This window comes from Vespa velutina, chromosome 2 (assembly GCF_912470025.1).
Source record: "Vespa velutina chromosome 2, iVesVel2.1, whole genome shotgun sequence".
In the NCBI taxonomy this organism is placed as follows: Eukaryota; Metazoa; Arthropoda; class Insecta; order Hymenoptera; family Vespidae; genus Vespa; species Vespa velutina.
This window is the reverse complement of record NC_062189.1, coordinates 4,199,310-4,222,360: the sequence shown is the minus strand read 5'-3', so window position 1 is coordinate 4,222,360 and position 23,051 is coordinate 4,199,310. Positions and strand designations below refer to the sequence as shown.

Sequence of the window (23,051 nt, the reverse complement as noted above, 5' to 3'; positions counted from 1 at the left end):
ACGATCGAGTTCGAAGGTGTTATATCAAAGAAATAGTCGAAAGGTCTTAGGTTTATAAGAGGAAAGAGACGTCTGTAATATCTCCGACGTATGGAAGAATGGAAAAGAAGAGAAGGAAAATAAGAAGTGGAAGAGGAAGATGAAACGAAGAGAAGGCAGAAAGCGAGTGAGTAACAGAGTGAGAGAGAGTGAAAGAGAGAGAGAGAGAGAGAGAGAGAGAGAGAGAGAGAGAGAGCCCTCCGGGAGATCAAGGTTGCAAAGTAACTCTGATGACGCAATCGCCTGCAGCTGCATCCGGCGACATCTAATTGCTCTCGCCTCGTCATGCCAGCGGCATTATATATCGTTGCCGAGCGATGTCTCTCTCTCTCTCTCTCTCTCTCTCACTCTCCTACTCACTCACTTACTCGTTCTCTCGCTAGCTCGCTCCTCACCCACTGCCATTCGCTGGACCGAGGATGATCGTTTCTCCCGGTTCGTCTTCGTGCCAAGAAGAGACACGAAGAAGGAAAAGAAAAATCTCGCGTTCGGACGTCTGACTCATTTCGCGGGACCTACTGTGACTACGAGTTCACCTTCTGATTTGTGGGTTTCTCGAGGATCAACCAACTACAAGCTTCCACTCCCGTTTTAACACTTTAATCGTAGTCCTCCGGTCTTGTCAACGCAAACGACGGCCAATCGATCTTCTTCGTTCTACCATGTCTTTCCTTCTCTTATACTTCTACCATATATTATCGAAAATGCACTAAAACTCGTTGGATCCTGTCGTTTCTCTCATACTCGTTCTCTCTCTTTCTTTGTCTCTGTCTCTCTCGGACGGCGAGAGTTGCCTCTTCTAATTTTACTCACACTAACACTTCGAAAGTTTCCTGACGGCTGTGCGGAGGAGAAGTAGCGATATATTTATTTCTCAGCGCGTAGGAATACGTTCGTTTCTGTCGAATGAATTATTCAAGTAACGTTCGCGAAGAATACCGGTTTTACTTCTTAAGGAATATCTTCTTTTAAAAGAAAAACGAAAACTTGTCATCGATGAGTTGGCATACGGCCGCGTGAAAAATATCGAATCCGCGTCCTCTAAGGTAAGATAAACTTAGTCCCTTTCTTTCTCTTGTAAAATACTCGAAGAAACCATCGTCCGCAATAATAATCCTCTTTCTGTTCGGTATCGATCTCCGCGATCGCGGCTCGCGTACGGACGTAACTGCGTTGCAATTTCAAAGATGACTTGGCGAATAAACAAAACTATTCGCGAATCATTCCGCTGCCGTCGATGGAACTCGTTCGCGAGGTTAACCAAAGAAAGAAAGAAAGAAAGAAAGAAAGAAAGAAAGAAAGAGAAAGAGAGAAAGAAAAACAGAAAAAGAGAGAGAAAGATAGAGATTCGATATAAAGATTCGATTGGATCGACTTGAGAAGGAACATGGTGTTGGACCGGTTTCAAGGTGAACGCCGAAGATACTTCACGTTCGGTAAGCATTAAAATCGACGCAAAGAACGACGTGGAAAGTGCCCAGCGTAAATGTCCCATATCCATCAACGTTTCCCTCATCTTCCCTGAGATGAGATAAGAAACGAGCCCGAGCCTTTTAAGCAAGCGACGAGATACGTACCTATCTACTATCAGCACTTAGAATAAATAGAGTTCAGATAAATGGAGTTCTATGGTATTTCGACTTCCTATCGCTTACCATCGCGCTGGACGTTCGATTCGTGACAGAAATAGCAAGGAAGAACTCGCGACCGGTTTCACTTCCATTCAGACGTCCTACCTCCTCGCTGTGAAGACGACCGGAAAACAAATCGATTTTCACGCAGAATCATTCGTCTCCGTAGAGACGAGAAGCGAGCACTGACATTCGCGACGACAGTTCGGGGTGCCGCGGCAATCAAACTTGTCGAGAAAACGAGATAGGGATGGATAAAGGGAGAGAGAGAGAGAGAGAGAGAGAGAGAGAGGAGAGGGTGCGTTCAAGCGTTGGCACATCTCCTACGAAATTATGAAACTCGCTGGAAGCCGTGGCCATTACTCGGCTGCCAAAGGGAAAAAAAACGAACTAGTAGAAAGATGCTGAATGAGAGGGAGCGAGATAGGTAGAAGGGGTTCTTCCTCCATGCCGTTACGACACGTAAAGCGAAACTTTAATACTCGCTTGGCACTTTTCTTCTCGAAGAATTCGACGCAAGGATATGCGCGTAAAAAACGCCTACGTAGATGTTATAGGTACTTGTTTCCTCGTCGGAGGGAAGGATAAAGAAGAAAAGAAGGTAGGAAGAGAGAAGGACCGACATCGGCCCTTCTCTCTTTGCCTTTACGAATATGCTCGATCAGTTCACTCCCTGTCTCTTCTTTCGTCCCTCTTCTGCCTCTTCTTGGCACGAAATATGGATAAGATTTCGTTCACAGTACCGGAGGTATTGAATCCACTAATACTACCATAACCGTCAACACCAAGTCAGGACTATAAGATAGTACGACGGTAATCCTTCGGAAAAATACTAAAGCTCCTTGCAACGAGATATTATTCCAGGCTAACAAGGTGGATATCGAAAATTACCCTATAGAGTACCATGGCTAACGTGATCGACCGTGATGGGGTTTAAATTTTTTACTCTTCCTCTCCCCTCCCCTCCCCTCCCCCCTTCTCTTCACCCCATTTATATGAAATAACAAATATTATATAAAATCCAATTTGTTCGTTAATACATATTGGTACGTCGATTTATGAGAGAAAAATATTCTTATTAGAAAAGTATTCTTATTTTTTCATTCTTAAGTTACCTAAGTTCTATTTAAGTTTTTTAAATTCAATTTCTTTCACAATCAAAAAACACAAAGACTTGATTGATAAATCGAACAGAATAGAAAACTCATAAAAGATCCAGAATTTCATTTATTTGCAGATTATTAAGGAAGCTCGACAAGAGAAGAAAGAGAGAGAGAGGGAGAGAGAGAGAGAGAGAGATAAAACATGTACAATATGGAGTGCAATGGTGCGCGCAAAAGTTCTTCGTGTCAATGCAATCGGGAATCGCGATTCTGGCGTAGTATGCTGTAGACACGCGTGTCCCCCTTTCGTCTATACGTGTATATACGCGTGTTTGCGAAAGCCCTGACGACCTTTCGAAAAAAATCATGGATGGAAAAGGGAGAAAGATGGAGAAAGAGAAAGAGAGAGAGAGAAAGATGGAGAAAGAGAGAAGCTGATGGTGGTCTGGGAACCCCTCTACGTTAATGCCACGTTGCAGAGAGCAGCGTGCTCGCGTGCACACCCATGTGATAGAAAAAGGGGGTGGGGGGATGCACACTGCAAAAGTGGGATGAAAACCCCTCGAAATCGAATCAATTAAGCCACGTGCTACCCCACCACCCTGTACCCTCTGACGTTCGAAGCCTAACGATTGGATTCGATTGGGTCGATCGAAAGCTTTTCCCAAAATGGAGAAAACTCTCTTTCGGTCTTTCATACGATAGGAGGTAGGATGGATGATATGGGAGGTGGGAAGAGGGAGGCGAGGGAGAGGGGGGGCCATAGATGAGCTTGGGTTGGTTGGGAATGAAAAAAAATAGTATTTTTTTTCATTCCCATGGAAAACGTGGCTCGTATCTCGCGGCACGTTTATCGAGAGCGAGCGTGAATCATCGAACGAAATCTAAATCCGCGAAAGAGAAAGTTACGACTTTGGGGTGAAGCTTGCCGTGAGCGTAGGAATGTTCTGAACCAAACGGAACGTAAAGTAGTTATAACTTGTGCCCTCCGAGGTGAACGTAAACTTTTATAGATACGGAATTACGAGGGAGAGAGAGAGAGAGAGTGAGTGAGAGAGAGAGAGAGAGAGAGAGAAAGAGAGAAAGAGAGAGTTGGGATGGACTGTGGCGATCTCTCTAACGTCTCGATCTAACCTCTCGTGTCGGTAAATTCTATGGGAATAAGAGTATCGATAAACGTCACTTCGTTCGACGGTCCAGCGAATTCTATTTTAGATTATCTATATCTCAGAACTCGAATAAAGCTTTACGTCTATCGACGAGAACAAAGAAGTTAGTCGGTAGATGTTTATCTTGGCCTCGTATATCTATGTGTACCTATGTATGTATGTACATCTTCTATTCTCAGGGCACTCGTTCCATCGAGGTTTTACGCGATGCACAATCCTCTTGTACATATTGCATCGCGCGTTCCTTTCTTGCATTAATATTCTACGGACAAATATTTGAGTCACAATCATTGTGAGACAACTAAGTTATTGCGAGACACTTGACGCGACGGCATGAATATTGTATAACAATGATAATCGATGGCCTTGGCGATTCGAAGGAAAGTAAGAAAGGAGGCGATGGTCAAACGTTACGGACTTTTTTTTTCTTTGCTTTCTTTTTTTTCATATATATATATATTGTTTACTTGATTTTATAAATGGATGTGCCTCATATTGTTTTTCGATAAATGAAAAAAAAGGTTCGTAGCGTTCGCCAATCATTTTAAAATGTTCCCTAGGAGATAGACACTCGATCGCGATAGGAGTAACATCGAGTTTAACACGAAACGAACGGACGCGTAAAATGATCGCCCGTTTTGTGGACCTCCGATTTTGAATCCGCGTTAACTTGCGCGCGCGCGCGGCCTTTCGTCGAAACGCGTCCGTCCGAATCGGTTTATCGCTCGACCGCCTTTTCGAACGATCGTCCGACTCGGCTTTACTCCATCCGGAAATGGAATTGTACTGGGGTTGCACGCTCTTTCATCCACCTACCAAAACCTCACCACTGTTCTCTGTTGTCCCATTTTTTTCTCTATCTATCTATCTATCTCACTTTCGCGCTTATTCTATCTCCTCCCTTTCTCTCTGTTTTTTTCCCCGATTTTTCACTTCTTTTTTTTCCCTCCTCCATCCAAAATACACAGATGTACGAGCCGGTATGTCCCACGTTGGAGAGTAAATACGATGCCACGTCGATTAAAATGTCGCGGAATCTCGTCCGCTCGCGAACGCATGCGGTTTTTTGTCCGCTATTTGATTCTCTCTTTTTTTTTTTTTTTCCCCCGTAATTCTAGTCTCCCTCTCTCGATTTCCGACATTTTTCAAACGTATCGTTTGTTGTATATCATTGTCCCTTGTGTTTCTTGTTACAAACTCGTTATGCCACGTGCTACGGAAGGATTAGAAGGGTTTTTCGATGAATCCTTCTACGAAAACTTAATCTCATCGAAGTTAAAGGCCTGAAGGAGATGCAACCAAGCGAATTTTTAATCAGATCTCATCGGCGCAAAGCCAGACGCGTTGCCGCGACGACTAACGTGAAAAGTAAAAAGGGGAAGAAGAAAGGGAAAAAAAGAAAGAAGAAGAAGAAGAAGAAGAAGAAGAAGAAAGAACAAGGGAAGGGGAAATAAAAGTGTAGAGAGGGAAAAGTTTTGGTAGGATAGTACGAGAGAAAACGTCGAAACCCCATAAAGTCCGGGCCATCGGGCTCGTAGCTCGTCGACGAGCTGCCGGGCTTCGGGATGACCTTTCTCGTTTATTTAATTATCGATCGAACTTTAGCACACGTCCCACCACCCTCGTGTCTATGCGTCGACGACACGACGATTGAACGAGAAAATTTTACGTTCGTGAATATCTTTTCATTTAATTTTCTTTTATTTTTCTTTTAATAAACGTCCACCTCGTAAATTATAGATTAGATTATTTATGTTTTCGTATCTCTTTTCCCAATTAAAAATAGAAAAGAGAGAACATTTTAAAATGATTCGATATATTTAAAACTCAAGAACATCTATCTATCTACACTGTGTCCTTTAGTAATAAGTTATTGGAGACTTAATCAAGGGTTCACGTAGGTGCGTGTAAGGGTGGGGATAGGGAAGGGCACTCTTTTCAAGCAAGCAAAGCGGGGCGGTCTGTTGGTAGTACATCGCATACGCGGCATTTAGTGTTGGGAAGTAAAAGGGGCCACCCTCGCGGCAAACGAAGCGCCATTTTTATTGTGAACGCACCACGCCCGTAACCAGCCTCTCCCATCCTCTTTCGTACGCTCGCTCGTTTGCTCGCTTGCTCGTGCGCGCACACACACACACACACACACACACACACACACACATACACACTCACTCACAAATACACACACACACCCTCTCGTACGGTCCAACTTCAACCCGACAATTCGCTCGATCGTTCGATTCGTGCCGTTTAGTCTCGATGCGTGCAAACAAGCGATTCTTTTGATTTTTTTTTATTCCTTTTCTCTCTCTCTCTCTCTCTCTCTCTCTCTCTCTCTCTTTCTCCATTCAGACGGCCTAGATTTCTATTTTTAAAAATTACCTTCCCATAAATTTCTAATCGCCAAACAATACTTATTATTTTAACGCCACTATATACTTAATTATAGTTTAAATTTACTATCATAATAATTTTTCCAAATTTGCATCGTATTTTTGAACTATATCCTTTTTTCAGAGCTTAGTACTATTAATAAATATTGTTTTATCACTTTTATCTTTCTATATGTCGGTATCTCGTTTACCCGCAAGCACGATACACAGGAAAGAGCTCGAATGAAAATGCTCCTCTACGCATGCAATCGTCAACACCATAACCGACGTGTATTGCTCGACTAGCTGCACCGCTAGAAAAAAAAAAAGTTGTTAACCGACGATTCGATTTAATTACCGGCGTCCCGACGCCTCCCATACGCGTTTCGAGACACGCCTCGATGGAACGCGAAATCGTTCATTGTTTCGTTCGCGCCCGATTTTCTCTTTCGAAGCGATCGTTAATTACGAGGACGCAACGAGACACGATCTCACTTTCTCTCGATTCTTTTTCTCTTTCTATTTCTATCTCTTTTAACACGCTCGTTCTCGCAATGGCCGAGGGTACGAAGGGAAACCCTGGGGTCGGCTCACCTCGTAAACACGATCCAACGATCCATCGTTACACGGGGAAGTTAGCATCCCCCTATTAGCATATTATAGCAAGAGCGTATGCATGTGAGAGAGAGAAAGAGAGAGAGAAAGAGAGAGAGAGAAAGAGAGAGAAAGGGAGAATGCTGGCACGGTAGGCAGTAAAGTAGACAAGTAACAGTCACCACGGGTAATCTCGCTCGCAGGGTACGACACGGCGATAATCATAACTCCACTTGCACGACATACAAATTGTTAATTTGTGCTGCGAACGCCTCTTGGAAAGCTCGACGAAGCAAGCTTCGTATATCGTCACACGTTTAAGACGTCTCTACGACGAACGAACTACGTTCGATCGTATCTCTTGAAACTCGTCGAATTTTATATATCATTCTATCCTTGATAAAAGATACAGTAAAAAGAGGAAAATCGTCAATGGATAAAAAGATATTGCTTGTATATTTACAAATGAACTTTCCGTCAAAGACAAACGAAAAGAGACAGGAAACATTTGGTCTATCGCATTGAATGATGATCGCAGCTATCGATCTCGTTCCGCGTTTCTTTTTATTAAACTCGAGCGACGGAGCGAGTTCTTCTCGAGTCGAGTTTAAGCGTATCGATGACGAGTCGCGCGCACAAGGCGCCAGAAGCTATAAAATCTTACGTTTTTTGTAGAAAAACCGGTATTATAATGAGCGATGTTCCGACAATCTTCTTTGCTCGATCGGTCACTCGCTCAGGTGCACGCGGCTCTTCTCTTATCCATCAATATTTTTAAACTAGTCTCGAACGAGTTCCAGGTTGAACGGGCGACGATATCAGGGCCTGATAGAACTCGTCGCATTTTATTAGGACTGTAAAGGAAGCCTGATTTAATATCAGTTGTAAACACGTATGTGTTTGCGAAAAGCTCTTACCCAAAGTTCTCTCTCGTATACTTTGGGACGCTTTTATGTTCGTCAATAACGCAAAACTCAAAACGCACCGGTGATTATGGCCTTCCGCGAATTTAAATTGCCAACGTCTTCGCTCGTATCGCGTGACACCGCCAACGACCGCAGTTAACCGCGAGTCTTCCTCCCTCCTCGTTGTTTCTTTCATTTCTTTCCTTTTCTCTATTTCTTTTAACTTTCAAAAAGAGAAAGAGAGAAAGGAGATAAGGAAGATGAGAACCTCGAACCAATGATCTAAACTACGAAGAAATTCCTCCTTTAGAAGGAAGAAATGCCTAACGAGTTTCACCGATTTTTCTTAAATAAAACGATTCCGATTCGTTGCCGTGTCGTTATTTCTTTTATCCCTTTACCGCCAAAAAAAAAAAAATGTCTAATCGCCGAACGTTTCTTTTACGACATTCCCGTATTCACCTTAATCCTGTTACGGGCGGAGATACAAAACGAGAGATTTCCTTTTACGATCGCGCTTCGATCGGCATGGATCGTTCTTTATTTTCGTATCTTTCTCTCTCTCTCTCTCTCTCTCTCTCTCTCTACTTCTATCTAACACACTGTATTTTCATAACGTGCAAACAAGGGTATAACGCCATAGAAGAAGGCAAAAAGAAAGAGAGAAGGGAAAGGTGGGAGATAGTGAAATATTCGAAGGAAAGGAACGAAGTAGGTGGTGAAACGATGTCGATAAAATCGAATCACCGCCTACCTTAAATTTCATAGGGAACAACGAATAGCGGCCGAGCGGTTGTCCATTAAATTCCGCCATTTTCTATACAACGGGAGGGGTGTCTCGGTTCGTCGCAACCGAAAGTGAAGGCGTACGTGCTCGTCGAACGTATATATCTTTTATATGCGTGTGTGCGATAGTTACTCGTGGTAAGAAAAAGGGGAGGGAAAGAGAATCGGAAAAAGAAGAAGATAAAGGGAGATGTACGCGGAGATACGTACTCGCTAAGAGTAGTTACGTGAGAAAGGGAATGAGAGAGAGAGAGAGAGAGAGAGAGAGAGAGAGAAAGAGACGAAAGAAAGATAGAAAGATAGGTAGATAGTTAGACGGATAGAGTAGAGAGAGAGAGAGAGAGAAAGAGCAAAAAGGGGAGAGGAGAGGGAGCGATAAAAAATAAGGTGTTATCGCAACGAGGAAGTCAGCGTTTCGCGGTTGCGTGCTCGGCGTGAGATGACGTCAGACAAGATGGCCGCGGCCCTCTCTTTCATCACGCGAGGCGCGCCCGCGCGCGCAAACGCGTCAAGCGCAATGACATCGAGGAGGTTACGGGCCAGATTAAATAATTAGGTAGGGGGAGGAAGAGAGAGAGAGAGAGAGAGAGAGAGAAAAAGAGAGGGTGATGCGGTCAGGGGTGAACGAAGGCGGAAAAAGTGTCCAAGAGGATGGACGCTCGTTTAATAATAATCTAAAAGCCAACGAACGATACTTGCCTCAACTTATCGTTTCTTTCGTGCGAGCTAAATAAAATAAAAAAAAAGAAAAAAAAAAAAAAGAAGAAAAAAAAAGAAAAGAAAAAGAAAGAAAGAAAAAAAAAAGAAGAAAAAACATATTGAAAAGAAAGAAAAGAAAAGAAAAGAAAAGGAAAGAAAAGAGAAAGAAAGAGGATAAAAGAAAAATAAAGGAAAGAATAAAGCAAACTCCTTCGAGTTTCGAGACGATAAAGTGTTCTCGATAAAAATGGGTTCCAAAAATAAACGGCGGCCGTCGGCGGCTATCATTATCCGCTTTCGGTTTCGACACTTTGTTCTCTCCCACTACGATCGCTCATTTTCACCTGTGCCCACAATCGATGGCTCGCGCGTGCGCCTGCGTTCGCGCGCGTTAACTGGAAATAACGTTGTTTGTTGTTTCAACGATGTTTGCGCAATCCGTAGTAAGTAGATAGGTAGATAGGTATATATCTACTTGTGATATTAATGATTAGCGGCGAAGCGTTGTTGGATTTCGTATCGAACGATAGAGAAAAGATAAACTCGTTCTCGCGCTATAAATGTTTCTTTCTCTTGCTCTCTCTCTTTCTCTCTCTCTCTCTCTTACTTTTCACAATGAATAAATCAATGAGAAAATGGCGTTTCGATATTTCGACGCTTAAAGTAAAAGGCCGTTGTTATCGCTATTGCAATTGCTGCTGCTGTTGCTGCTGCTGCTTGAGGCAGACCGATAAATGTCTTTTTTCTGTGCCTTTCTTTTCCTTTTCCTTTCTTTTTCTGTATCTCCTTCTTTGTGTTCCAAACCTCTTTCCTCCTCCTATCCTCGCCCTCTTACAAAAGTTAACGACATTTCACGGCAAGCGGCTTTCGATCACCACGTCTTTTTCTACATACGTTATTGATAATTAATACGAATCGATATTCAAGATTATCTCGTCGATTGCGAATTCGATCGGCAAAGGCTTACCGACTCCGAGAAAGGTGATTGTTAAAGATCAACTGTTAACGAAAGTTTAACATCCAGTTAACGACGCGACACGCTGAGCCGGTAACCCATAAACGAGAATACACGGATGCGCGCGCGCGCGCGCGCACGTACACACGCAGAGGGGGGCGCGAAGAGGGGGGAGGGGCCGCGGTGGGAAGAGGTAGGCAGATAAAAAGAAAGAGAAGGAGAGAGATGGAGAGTGAAAGAGTTACGAGGGAAAAAAGGGGAGGAATTCGCGAAAGCCACCCTTTCGTATGCAAATTACGGGACACCTGGAGCTAAAAAGGCCGCATGCAAATTCGTCCCAGGACCATTCGATCGGGGCCCGAATTTCCTTTCCCCACGTTACTGCAGTGCTTTTACAAGCTCTGACGATTTTCCCTCTTTCTATTCTTTATCCTATCTTCTATGTAAAAAACGAGTTAACGATTCGTTAATTTCCAACAAATAACATTACCTATTCAAAAATCTCATTGTCTATGATCTTCTATCTTGGAACAAATGATAAACTAACTCTCTCTAACTCTCTCTCTCTCTCTCTCTCTCTCTCTCTCTCTCTCTCTCTCTCCCTCTCTCCCATTCCTAAGTCTCGCTCACGTTCACTAAAGCAGCATAGTTCTCGCGATGCATCGTGCCATTCAAGCTAACGAGCGCGCGTCTACTCGATGAAATTCAAACTATCTACATACCTAACTGAAAGAGAGAGAGAGAGAGAGAGAGAGAGAGAGAGAGGAAGGGAAGGAGAGAAATACCGATCGAACTTAGCGATTAGAAAAGTTCTAACACGTAATAGGCAGCTCGTGATATCGACGATATCGATAATTTCGTGACACCATCGTACACAAATAAATTAATATTATAAGATAATGAGATAATTCACGCGAAATCATCATCGTGATGCAGATGATCGTGAGCCATCTCGGACTTCCTATCTCACCATCCTCCTCCTCCTCCTTCTTTCTCCCCTCCTCTTTCTCCTCTTCCTACTCCTCCTCTTGCGCCACGTCGTTAAAGATAATTTATTGCCCGCTCTGTTGCGCCGCGCCATAACTCATTGCATTTTGCCTGCAACGTATCTCAAGTTATTTGTTCTATGGAAACGTATGCATGCCGACTTATAGCGTGTTTAGGCGAGTCGCTTGAACGCGCGAACGACTCCTACCGTTTTCCCTTTTTTCGTCGCGTTCGTTAACTCCTCCTGTTCCTCCTCCTCCTCTTTTTTTCTTCTCATAAGAAACGAAGATATAAACCACATCATAAGTATCATCAATTACGAATTATTCGATATTAAAGTTATTTGCTCTATTTTCAATCGATTAGTATGTAAATAACGAGACAGTGAAGTTGTAAAATGAAAACGTCATTTAAATAATATCTTTCTCTATTCGTCTCTTATCTATGTATATTCTAAAATATACATTTTCTATCATTTCAAATTTCCTTTTGACATCATGATTCAGAGATGGAATACATCAGCGCAAAGTAATAATCGTCAACACTCTCGTAAAAGAAATTTACTTGATTACCTTTATTTAATGACCGGATTCGCGTGCATACCTCGTTTGGCACTTCCACAAGAAACATTGCTTGCCCATATATATATATATATATATATACATACATGCATGTATATATATATATATATATATATATACATATATATGTATATATATGTATGTAGAAGTATTCACCTAAACGTACGTATTTATCGTCGAGACGTCTTGTCGCTTATACGCCCATCCTCCGTCCCCTTTCTTCCTCTCTTTTACGATATTCACTTCGCCATTCGCTTCTAGAGAGATCGCGAACGTTTATGTGTACTCGAAAGAAGACGAGCTAACGAACCGTTCTCCGGTGCGTTCAGCCTAATTATTTTCCACGATAACGAGCGTGACACGCTAATTGACGAACCACGAGCCAGCGGCTTCTCCTGCTATTCGTCTCATTCGCGATATCCCTGAAATGTTATTTCGTCTCTTACTTTACATCTTACACAAATTGCACTGAAGTGCTACTGCGATCTTTCTCGTTTCTCTTTACTTTTTTCCCCACTCTTATTTTCTCTCTCTCTCTCTCTCTCTCTCACACACACACACACACACACACCCTCTTTCTTTTCTGCTATCCTAGTGAGAATGGAAGAGAAAGATATACGAAGAGAATCGACATTAATACAAATCGGTGAGTTTTTTTTTTTTTTTTAATAGAAAAATTTCATTTTAAATACGATCGATTATTTGAACGTTTATTTAAACTCCTTCTTCTTTTCGCTATGGATAATCACAATGACGTTTTTCTAATCCCTCGTAATATAAGTTTCTGTATCTCCTTAATCCTTGGCGCGCCATTGTGAAATATTTTTTCGATCGATCATTACGTTTACTCGAAATTATATCCTTCCAGGAAAAATAATCAGAGGTCAGTACAATTAAAATTTATCGTTCCTTAGGTGAGGTTTTTACTCGGAAGCAAAGGGAGGAATTGGAAAAATTCCAACATTTTTCTCGAACGATACAATTTATAATGCCGTAAACATTGATAATAATCACGCAATATAAGAAATTATCGAGAATCGAAATATACTTATGGTATAGGTATTCCAATCGTACGGAAATAAGAAATAATCTTATTCCCATGGCGTTCGATCTTTTACGATCGCCATTTACGATACGAACTTAACGCAGCGCGAGCGCATCGCGTTTGCCGATCGATAATGTTTTTACTTAAGTTTGCGTGATGTTAAACCTCTCGTCAGTCTTATCCTCTGCCTTCCATAATCCGCTACCCTCTCTCATCCAACTCTTTCTCTCTCTCTCTCTCTCTCTCTCTCTCTCTCTCTCTTTCTCTCTCTCTCTCTTTTTCTCTCTTCCTCCCTCGGCATTTATCGCTATTGCGTGCGCCGTGCTACATGACGCTCCGGAATTTTTTAATGGTGTCCCATTGCGCGAAGGTTCGTTAAATTTCGCGAAGAAATACGGCCTGTTCTACCGGTATTCGCAGTCGTAAACTCGTCCCGGTCTTAAATTCTCTTTTCTTTATTTCTTTTTTTTTTCTTCTTTTTTTTTCTTTTTTTTATTATTTTTTCCCTTTTTTCTTTTCTTTTTCTTTTTTCTTTTTTTTTTTTTTTTTTCTTTCTTTTTACATAAGAATAAGCCCCCTAAGAACTCTTAACAGGATCATTATCGTTATTAACGTCATTGTCTCGTTAGAAAGAAAAAAAGAAAGAAAAGAAAAAGAAGAAAAAGAAAGGGGAAAGAGAGAAGTAAAATTGTAGGGATCGAAAAGGGGAAACGTAAACGTAGTACATCGTATTTAAGGTAGGTCGTGTGTTTACCATAAAATAAAACATTGTACATATATATATATGCACATATGTCTATAAACCTAAAGTATAGTTATCGATAATTTCAAAGAAAACGAGCATGCCAAGGAAGAAAAGAAATATTTTAATCTTTACGTGTTCTTCGTTCATCGAAGAAAATAGTAACGATGCACGATATGAAAACGTTTTAATTCGAAAACAATGTAATTAATGTTACGAATTTATAGTAGAACTTTGTTATCGTTTCGTCGAGAAACTCATCTTTCCCTTTTTCTCTCTTTTATCCAAATCAGTAAAAACGAAGCGATTGGCTCGAATCGGTGGCAACAACGGAACTTAAATCATGGAATCGAGACACGAGCTCTCCCCGTTCATCGAGTCATTGGCCCCGGCTACCCAGCGATAAAGTCGAACGTAAATCGTTATCTTTATTGTGGCACACGATCCACTCTTCCTCTCTCTCTCTCTCTCTCTCTCTCTCTCTCTCTCTCTCTCTCTGTTTTTCTCTCTCTCTCTCTCTGTCTTTTCAGTACATCTGGATTTCGAAATCGACGCTGCTCCGAGAGAAGCAACACTTTTTTCTTTCTTTCTGCCGCTTGTTTTTTATCACGAACCAAACTGAACTAGCTATCATCTTCTTCGTCTCCCTTTTTTTCGGTCATCAGTAAAGAAGTCAAAGAAGTAAAAAAAACAAAAAAAAAAAAACAAAACAAAAAAAAATAATAAAGAAAGAAGAAAAAGAAGAAGAAGGAAAAAGATAAAACGGGGACCATGGTGCGCTTCGTTTACTTTTTAACGAATACAAAAAAAGTCGACGATCCTGACTATTTTATTTTGGAAACGATTTCGAATGAATTTTATGTGAAGTGAAAGAGAAAGGAAAAAGAAAAAAGAAAAGAAATAAGAGAAGAAGTGAAAGAAACGAAAAACGAAAGCAAAAGCAATTTTGAAAATTCATTATCAAATTATAAAGAGAATGACAACTCGACGAAGCGAGTTATTTTCAAATCTTTCAAGTTTCTATATTTTACGACTTTCCATCGTGGCTCTTCTCCTTCTGTTTCAGTTTATCTCTCACTCTCTCTCTCTCTCTCTCTCTCCTCTTTTTCTTTTTCTTTCTTTCTTTCTTTCTTTCTTTAACGTAGAAACGAAGCCGCAGCACGCAAGGAAAGTCAAACGTTTCCGACATACGTACATACAACTCTAGCAGCAGCGATGGCTCGTGTGAGCGACCAAGCGACGTCCATAATTAATGATAATTGTTCAACTAGCTTGATGACTTTAATTAAAGGCAGTTCTGCAATTCCGCGCGCGCTGCGAGCGTATCTCTTTTCTCGGTCGAGCCCGTCCACCCCCTCGGCCTCCATACCACTTACTTCTCCTACTCCGCTTCTCCCCGAGCCTCATTTTTCAACGTCCCTCCGGCGTCATTAACGTTTCAATGGCGAAATATCGTGCGTTGCTATCAAGCTCTCGCTATTAATTTTTATATCGAATGTATAAAAATTGATACATTGTTGGAAAGAAAAAGAAAATGGAAATAATAAAAAAAAAAAAAAAAAAAAAAAAAAAAAGAGAGAAAGGACCTTTTGTCAAGATTTGACATCTTTTTATATTAATTTCAAATTATTTAGATATATTTAACTGTCGATCGTTTCAAAGGAAGACCGCTCGAAAAGAAAATACAAAAGGGAGGAAGGAACTCTACTAGGATAGGGATTTATTTGATCCGTGACACGGCCTGAAATAGCCGGAGTACCAAAGTCGAAGTCAAAGTTATGGTCTCTTTTTCTGCCATCTTCGAGATTCCTTTTCTCGAAAGCCTTTTGCAGAGAAGAGAAACGCCGCGCGCTCTCGGGTCCTGCCATGTGTTTCGAATGAATTTACATGACGTCCCACCGTGTACCTACGTCACTTTTTGCGCTTGTACGTGAACGCGTACGTGTGCGTCCGTATGCTGGCCAGCATGTGGGCAGAGATTCCCTGCAGCGGCAGATGTTGGACCATCTTCCCGTGGCCCCTTCGAGATATGAAACTCGGCATGATTATACCCTATCAACCACCGAGAGACCAGGGCCGTATCGTTTGGCTCCTATACTCTCTCTCTCTCTCTCTCTCTCACTTTCTCTCTTTCTCTCTCTCTCTCTCTCTCTCACTCACTCACTCATTCACTTTTTCGTATCTTCTTCGTTGATTATTCGACTTTTGCCGATTACACTTTTAACTCTCATCTTTCGATCAAATTCACATAGGATAATATTCTTACTATAAAAGCGATGAATGCGTCATAAATCGCAAAGTAACTCGGCATCCCCCTTTGAAATTTAACGATCAAACTATTCTTACCGTCCGCACGCGAAGAGACGCGCGTATTATTCCTCTCCGCGAGCGTGGCCGAGTCTGAAACAGAAAAGAAAAATATACCTTTAGAGGATATTCGATGATATAAAAATATTTTCATAAATCGTTCGTAGATGATTATTATTTTTCAAAAGGGAACAACTTAAAATAAAAAGTGTCACGTTTTAGCAGAATACAAGAGACTATGATGACTTCTTTCCCTCTCTCTCTCTCTCTCTCTCTCTCTCTCTCTCTCTCTCTCTCTCTCTCTCTCTCTCTCTCTTTTATTTTTCTCTCTTTCTTTTTTCTTGTTTTTTTTATTTTTCCTCTCTTTTTTTTCTTATTCGTCGAAAATCGATTTCCGAGCGAAACTCAATTTCATGGTTCGTCCTCGAGCGAGCGCAGCATCTCGCGGTCCTTAACGCATTACGTATTCCACCTCGTGCTCCGCCTCCTTTTATTATTATTGCACCGAGCTTTTTATTTTTAATCCCCGGTCCACCGTCCTTAAGGTTAGGTTATCGAGCTCCGGCATAAGCCAAGCGTTCATTATAATCGCATCAAGACGCAGAGAGGAGAACGAGAGGGAATAGGAGGAGCAAAGGAGAAAGGGCCACTGGCCACAAATTATTCCGTGTAATTCCTCCCCGGGGTACGTCGACCCTGTCGAAAATTTTACTCTGGTGCATCCGATTTTCTTTTTTTATTTTTTCTTTTTTCATTTTTTTCCCCATCTCTTGAGCCTTCTATCGACTATCGATTATTCTTCGATCGATCTCATCGATCTCAAGGAATCACCAAGTACAATTCTCAGGATTCGAAGAAAACTTTCGAATTATCACTCGATTGTTGTTTGATTAAAGTCAAATATTTCTTCAAGCTTTTGTCATTTTAAACACGGTAAAAAGAAAAAAAAGAAAAAGAATGAAAGGGAAAGCCTTCCCTAGAAAACCGATACTATATGTATCGCATTATAATAACATCGAGGCACGTATTAATGAGTCTCGTTCTTGAGGGAACCCATACCGTAGTAAGAGAATTCTAACTTGTCGCGCAGATGGTTCGACGTTCTTCGGTCCAACCCTTTTACCACCGAAAATTCCTTCTGGTACTGACTCTCTGTGAACGAAGAAGAACGATGGGTTGGAAGCCTATTAATATTCCATAGACCGCGGAACCCCGTGAGAAAGACCTTCCATAGGGATTTTCCTTCATTCATTAGCATAAGGCGACGATACTGCAAATTCTCACGAATCCTTTCGAGCTCTTTATTGTCATCTTCGAACATTCGCTTTTAACAAACGAATCTTATCGGATTTTTATGTCGATAGGAAAACAGAACAAAAAAATTTATATATATATATATATATATATGAAATGAGAATAGAAATAAAAGGAAAAAAGAAAAAATTAGATCGACTGTAGAAGAGAGAAAATTGCTATAAGAAGATTAAAAGGTTACAGGTATAAAAGAAGGTTACAGGTATAAAAGTTCTTCCAAATATGTATGAAAAAAAAAAAAAAAAAAAAAAAAAGAAAATAAAAACAGAAAGAGAGCGAGAGAGAGAGAGAGAGAGGAAAAAAGAGGGAAAAAAAAGTTAACACCTTTAAAAGAAATTATTTTATGAAGATCGAAGGTAACGCTTTCGAAGTTAAAATCGGTAGCTTTCAACGCTCGCATAATTACGACTCGAACGAAGAATTATAGATCTTACCGTTTCGACGCTTGCTAAAGTTCGATAGCTTCCCTTCCCTTTCCTCGTCGTTTTCTTTTCTCTCTTTTTTTTTTTTTTGCGACCCTACGAGATTTTCATAAAATTCCCATAAATAAGACCGTACGGGTCGTCCTTATTTATATACAATATTTATACGTTACGCATGACCTGATGCAGAAACGGAATCGCGCGTATCCCTTCGCGTTTAAAACTTTAGCCTTGTGTATGTGAATGTGTCGGTGAGTACACGGATACCTAGAACAGACCTATGGGTCGCGTACAAGGAAAAAAAAAAAAAAAAAAAAAAGAGAAAATAGATAGGGAGACTGCGCTATGCGACACACCTGTGGATCATGCAATATCTTTTCTCTTCCTACCTTTACTGTTTCGTTCGAACGTCGATCTGTCAATGCGATTACTTATGCATGTATTCTCTCTCTCTCTCTCTCTCTCTCTCTCTCTTTCTCTCCTCTCTCTCTCTCTCTCTCTCTTTCTCTCTCTCTCTCTCTCTTTCTTTGAAGGTACAAAGTTAAACGTACAAAGTGAACGTCGATTTCATTCGAAGCCCGTTAGACATAACGGGGACGGAAAATGCTATGAACTACGAAAGTTCTTTTTACTTAGTTGACCGAGCACGAGCGCGAGTTATCATGCGCTTTGAGTCGGAACTGGTGAAAGGATGGAGAGTTCATTCGTCGCGTTAAGAGTGAAACGGTATCTTACCATTGTTTCGTTCAGAATCCAGAAAATTTGAAATCTCGATAAAAATCGCAAATATCGAGAACTGATTGGAAAAGGAGAAAAAAGAAAGAGAGAGAGAGAGAGAGAGAGAGAGAGAGAGAGAGAGAGAGAGAGAGAGAGAGAGAGAGGATAAAATAGACAGATGGAGATGGAGAGAGAAAGAGAGAGAGAGAGAGAGAGAGAGAGAGAGGGGTCGATAAGAGGCGTAGCTCCTTCGTCGCGAAAACGAAGAGCAAATATTCAAGGCCTAATTTCATTACATCAAGGACCGATGGAAAAGCGAGTAAAATTCAGTAGAAAGCGCAGCGGCGGCGCGGAAAACTCTCTTCCGGTCGCTGGAGTTTCGCTTTAAGTCTCCACGGCATCCGTTCGACTGTTCGAAATGCGATGGGAAAGAGTACGACGAGCGGTCGTCTATCGTCGAAATTGCCAAGGCATACCAATCTCGATGCTCTCGTACGCTCCAGAGAAAATATAGTAGGTACATACGTATATATCGAAAGTAAGAAAAAGAGAGAGTAAGAGAGAGAGAGAGAGAGAGAGAGAGAGAGAGAGAGAGAGAAAGAAGTAGTGAGGGTGTGACCGAGCAAATTTTGTTCATAGAAAAAAAGCGAAGCGAATCGACAAGGAGACTTGGCTTAGTTCGTCAACACTGACTCATCAAATTTCTTTCTTCTTCAGCGAGATGTTTGAGAGTTTTCAAAATCGAAGGTTGTTCTGTTCAATCGTATAACCGAAGTAAATAAATAAAAATAAATTTCGAAGGGAGAAAAGAATGGAGAAAGAGAGAGAGAGATAGAGAGAAATAGAGAGAGAGAGAGAGAGAGAGAGAAATAGCAAGTTCCCACACCATCACTATAGCACGACTATCACCACCACTCACGATCAGACAAACTTCCTGTCTCGTGCAAATTATGCTAACTCGTGCCAAAGCGGGCTAATGAGTAACGGTGTAAACGGACTCGGTTAAGCCACTATACCTCCCTTCTGCTTCTTCTGCTTCTTCTTAGTTCGTGTAGGGTAATTACCTAATTCGGGCATGCGCAATTACCGGCGATTAAAGTGTCGCTTTCGACACAGTCACGACACGTTTTCCGAAACAGCTGCGAGCAATACATACGTATGTATGTATATATATATATATATATATATATATATATATATATATATATATGTATATACATCGTATGTATGTACTACGTAGATATGATATCTTTCCTTCTTCTTTTTTATCTTCTTCATTCTATGATGATCGCTCTAACTACAGAATTTTTAGAAATCCGAGATAAAAAAGATTGTACGTTTCGAGAAGTAATACCACCGCGAGTAAGTTAATGATTCTTCAAAGTCCGACGCTTGTGCTCGAAAATCCTCCAAAGTGATCCAGGACTCGGTGGGATCATTTTTTCCCCTCCGAAGGTAGAAACGAGTTCCGAAGGTACTATGCGGGAGCGAAAGAGAGAGAAAGAGAGCGAAGCTTTGGGATAAATCAAGTGGAAGGTCTGTGTGGGCCAGCGAGTGAAAATATTCGGTCCACGGCTTTGTACAAGACCGCTGAGCACGGTGCTGCTCTACGAAGAGGAAAAAAGGCGAGTAGCCTGGTCGAGAACGGAGAAGAAAAGAGAAGAGAAGCGAAAGAAGAGATTGCGAGAGAAAGAGAGAAGAGGAGAGGAGAGGGGGGAGGGGCGAAAGAAAAAGGATAAGGAAGAAGGCGCAGGCAGGGCACATTGCAGCAGCAACGACTGAAGATATCAATCAACGGGCGCATTGTGCTCGGGGATAATTTGACGCGCGGCTGAAAAGGCCAGAGCTCAAATTCCACGATCGGATAATGGCCCCTATATGGCCCGGAGGAGGTAGAACCTCAGGGGTATATACCGGAGCAGAACTTCCACGGGAACCTACCGGCATCACGGCGATCCTCTTCGACGATACCTTTCGGCCCTTTACCGTTCTCGAGCAACGATGAGACGAATCACCGGATAGGAGAAATTCTTCGAACGCGAAAGATCCTTTCGAGATCCACAAACTCGTTTGCGATTATCGACGATCTTCATCTTTCGATTTACGATTCGAACGTATATATATATATATATATATATATATATATATATATATATTATTTTACTCGTAGAGTCGTAGATCTTTCGAGATGAAATTACTCGTAAAAGAGAGAGAGAGAGAGAGAGAGAGAGAGAGAGAGGGAGGGAGAGGGAGAGAGAGAAAAAATAAAATTTCTTCGGGCGACATACCGCGTGCGTCACTAAATCTAGTTGCTCGACGATCGACCGATGACGTGGCACGATTTACGAGAGCGCTGAGCGACGGACTCGATCATCGAGCGTTCCGCGACGTATATTTGACTTGCACGAACGAATCGCGTTTCGCTCTTTTTAGACGAGAAATCCATCTGTTTCTTTCTTTCTTTCCTTTTCTTTTCTACATTTTTTTTTTCTTCTTTTTTTTCCCCCTTTTCTCTCTTATTTTTTTTTGTCTTCTTTTCTTCTTTTCTTTTTTTTTCTTTTTTTTCTTTTTCATTCTTTTCCTTATCGGCGAAGCAGAAAAAGGGATCGCGCACTCGTGCATCCCGTATTTACGACTCGGCGAAGGCACTTTAATATCCGCGTTTAACGAAAGAACGACTTCGTGATCGTTTCGTGGGATTTCGAAACGAATTACGAGGAGCGCACGACGTTCCTCGAAGGACTCGACGATATAAAATATTATCGCGATATCCTTCTCTAACGACTCGATCGCGTGTGATTAACATTCTCTCCTCGATAGGTCGTTCGATACTCTTCTTCTTTCTTTCTTTCTTTCTTTCTTTTTTTTTTTTCTTTTTCTTTCCCCTCGATATTTTCTTATTCCTTACCGTTATTTTTTTTTTTTTTTTTTTTTTATTTTTCATTCTTATACTCTTCCCATTGTGGGAAGATCAATTTTGATGGATCATACGTGAGCCATAGAATCGAAACAATCGGCTCGAACTTCTCTTTTATTTATAAATATCGAAGCTCTCGAGAAATTTTTCGTCTAAATTCTTACACCTGTTAGCTCTATCGTAGATCTTTTCGAAAATAAATCCGACAAATTTCACCTTATTGTATCGCGAACGTTCAGTTCAATGTGCCACTTGACTCCTTGAGTCAGCCAAATACAGGATTAGGTGCAACAGACTATGATGCCTCATCGTCTGTTGTACAATTTACGAAGGTTTTTCCTTCGACACAATACCTTTTCCAAGGGTGATCCTCTCTACCTGAACGAATGAACTATACGATATACGAGAGAGGATTGGTATACGGCAAAAGGCACGTGCCTTTTGATCTTTCCCGAAAAAGTCTGACGATTTTACGGACGGTCGAAAAGAGAGAGAGAAAAAAAAAAAAGAGAAAAAAAAGAGAAAAAAAAAAGAAAAAAAAAAAGAAAACTACTCGAAATTCGGATATACTCTACAGGTGGAGCTCTCGTTGATCGATTGGCGCCACTGCTATAAACCGTCTCACTACTCTGTTTCATTCGAATCAATGCACTCTCTTTGAATTTTAGAAAGGTCGAATCTTAAGCTGATCCTCGGAAACAGAATCGATTACTATTCGAGGATCGTAAGATCGAAATCGAGAGTAAATTATCGCGATTAAATCGTAAAAAAGAAAACACAACGATCATCTTCGCACAGTATTACTTTCCTTTTCATTTCTTTTTCTTTTCTTTTTTTTTTCGGTGCGCGCCCGTATACGTGTACGTGAGGGTGTATTTTCTTTTCTTCTCTTTTCTTTTTCTTTCTTTCTTTATTATTATTATTATTATTATTATTATTATTATTATTATTATTATTATTATTATTATTTCGAATTGAACAAGTATTTTTTCTTACCTCGCAAGTCGCATTCTCGATCGTCCTCGAATCGTCGTCCATCCGTCGGCGGATAACGCGTCCGCGCATACATTTTTCTCGCTCGACAATAAAATACGCCCGATTATGAAATTTTCCTTCGAGAAAATATCGTCGTGCAGCTTTCTCCCACACTGTTACGATATTATTATACCGCACATTAAATACGTATTTACTTTTATCTTCGTAACACTGTTTCCTTCTTCGTTATCCGCACATGAAAAAATGAGTCGTTGTATAAAAACCGACTCGACTCACCCCGCCCTTTCTTCCCTCGTGCGATTGTTTTTCTTTTTTCTTTTCTTTCTTTCTCATTTCTCTCTTTCTTTCTCTCTTTCTTTCTTTCTTTTTTTCTTTCTTTCTTGCTTTCTTGCTTGCTTGCTTGCTTGCTTTTGAGTCTCGTGTTTAATCTTCGTTACGATCGAAGTCTCTCTATCGTCCTCGTTCATTGACAAGAAAGTGTGTTGTATAGTTGTTTGTTTCTCCGTGAATTCGAATACCCACGTGCTTACGCGGCACGTAAAAGTCGCACAAACTTCTCGACTCGTTACAAATTCCTTCTCACTTGGGCCCTGTCTAAAACACCCCCGTTGTTCCATTGCTCGCGATTAAAATTCTCCTCGATTTCGTTTATATCACGGCGAAAAGTAAAATTGTCAAAAGAAAAAAAAAAAAAGAAAAAAAAAAGAGAATAAGAGAGAGAAGAAAAAACAAAGAACAAAGAAAAAAAAAAAGAACGAAAGAAAGAAAGG

General features: G+C 41.0%; 1 protein-coding gene and 1 long non-coding RNA gene across 9 annotated transcripts in view; one reads left to right on the top strand and one right to left on the bottom strand.

Moving 5' to 3' along the window:
* LOC124946845 (UPF0489 protein C5orf22 homolog) overlaps positions 1-23,051 on the top strand; it is a 447,955-nt gene that overhangs the window by 323,481 nt on the left and 101,423 nt on the right. The window lies entirely within an intron of this gene.
* The window catches only part of LOC124946847, a 16,558-nt gene continuing 6,649 nt past the window's right edge, over positions 13,143-23,051 (bottom strand). Inside the window, exons 1-2 of the long non-coding RNA XR_007100206.1 lie at positions 22,282-23,051; positions 13,143-16,008 (exon numbers count right to left, since the gene is read on the bottom strand). The exon at positions 22,282-23,051 is cut by the window's right edge and continues 6,649 nt beyond it. This is a non-coding gene — a long non-coding RNA (uncharacterized LOC124946847). The remainder of the gene's footprint in view (positions 16,009-22,281) is intronic.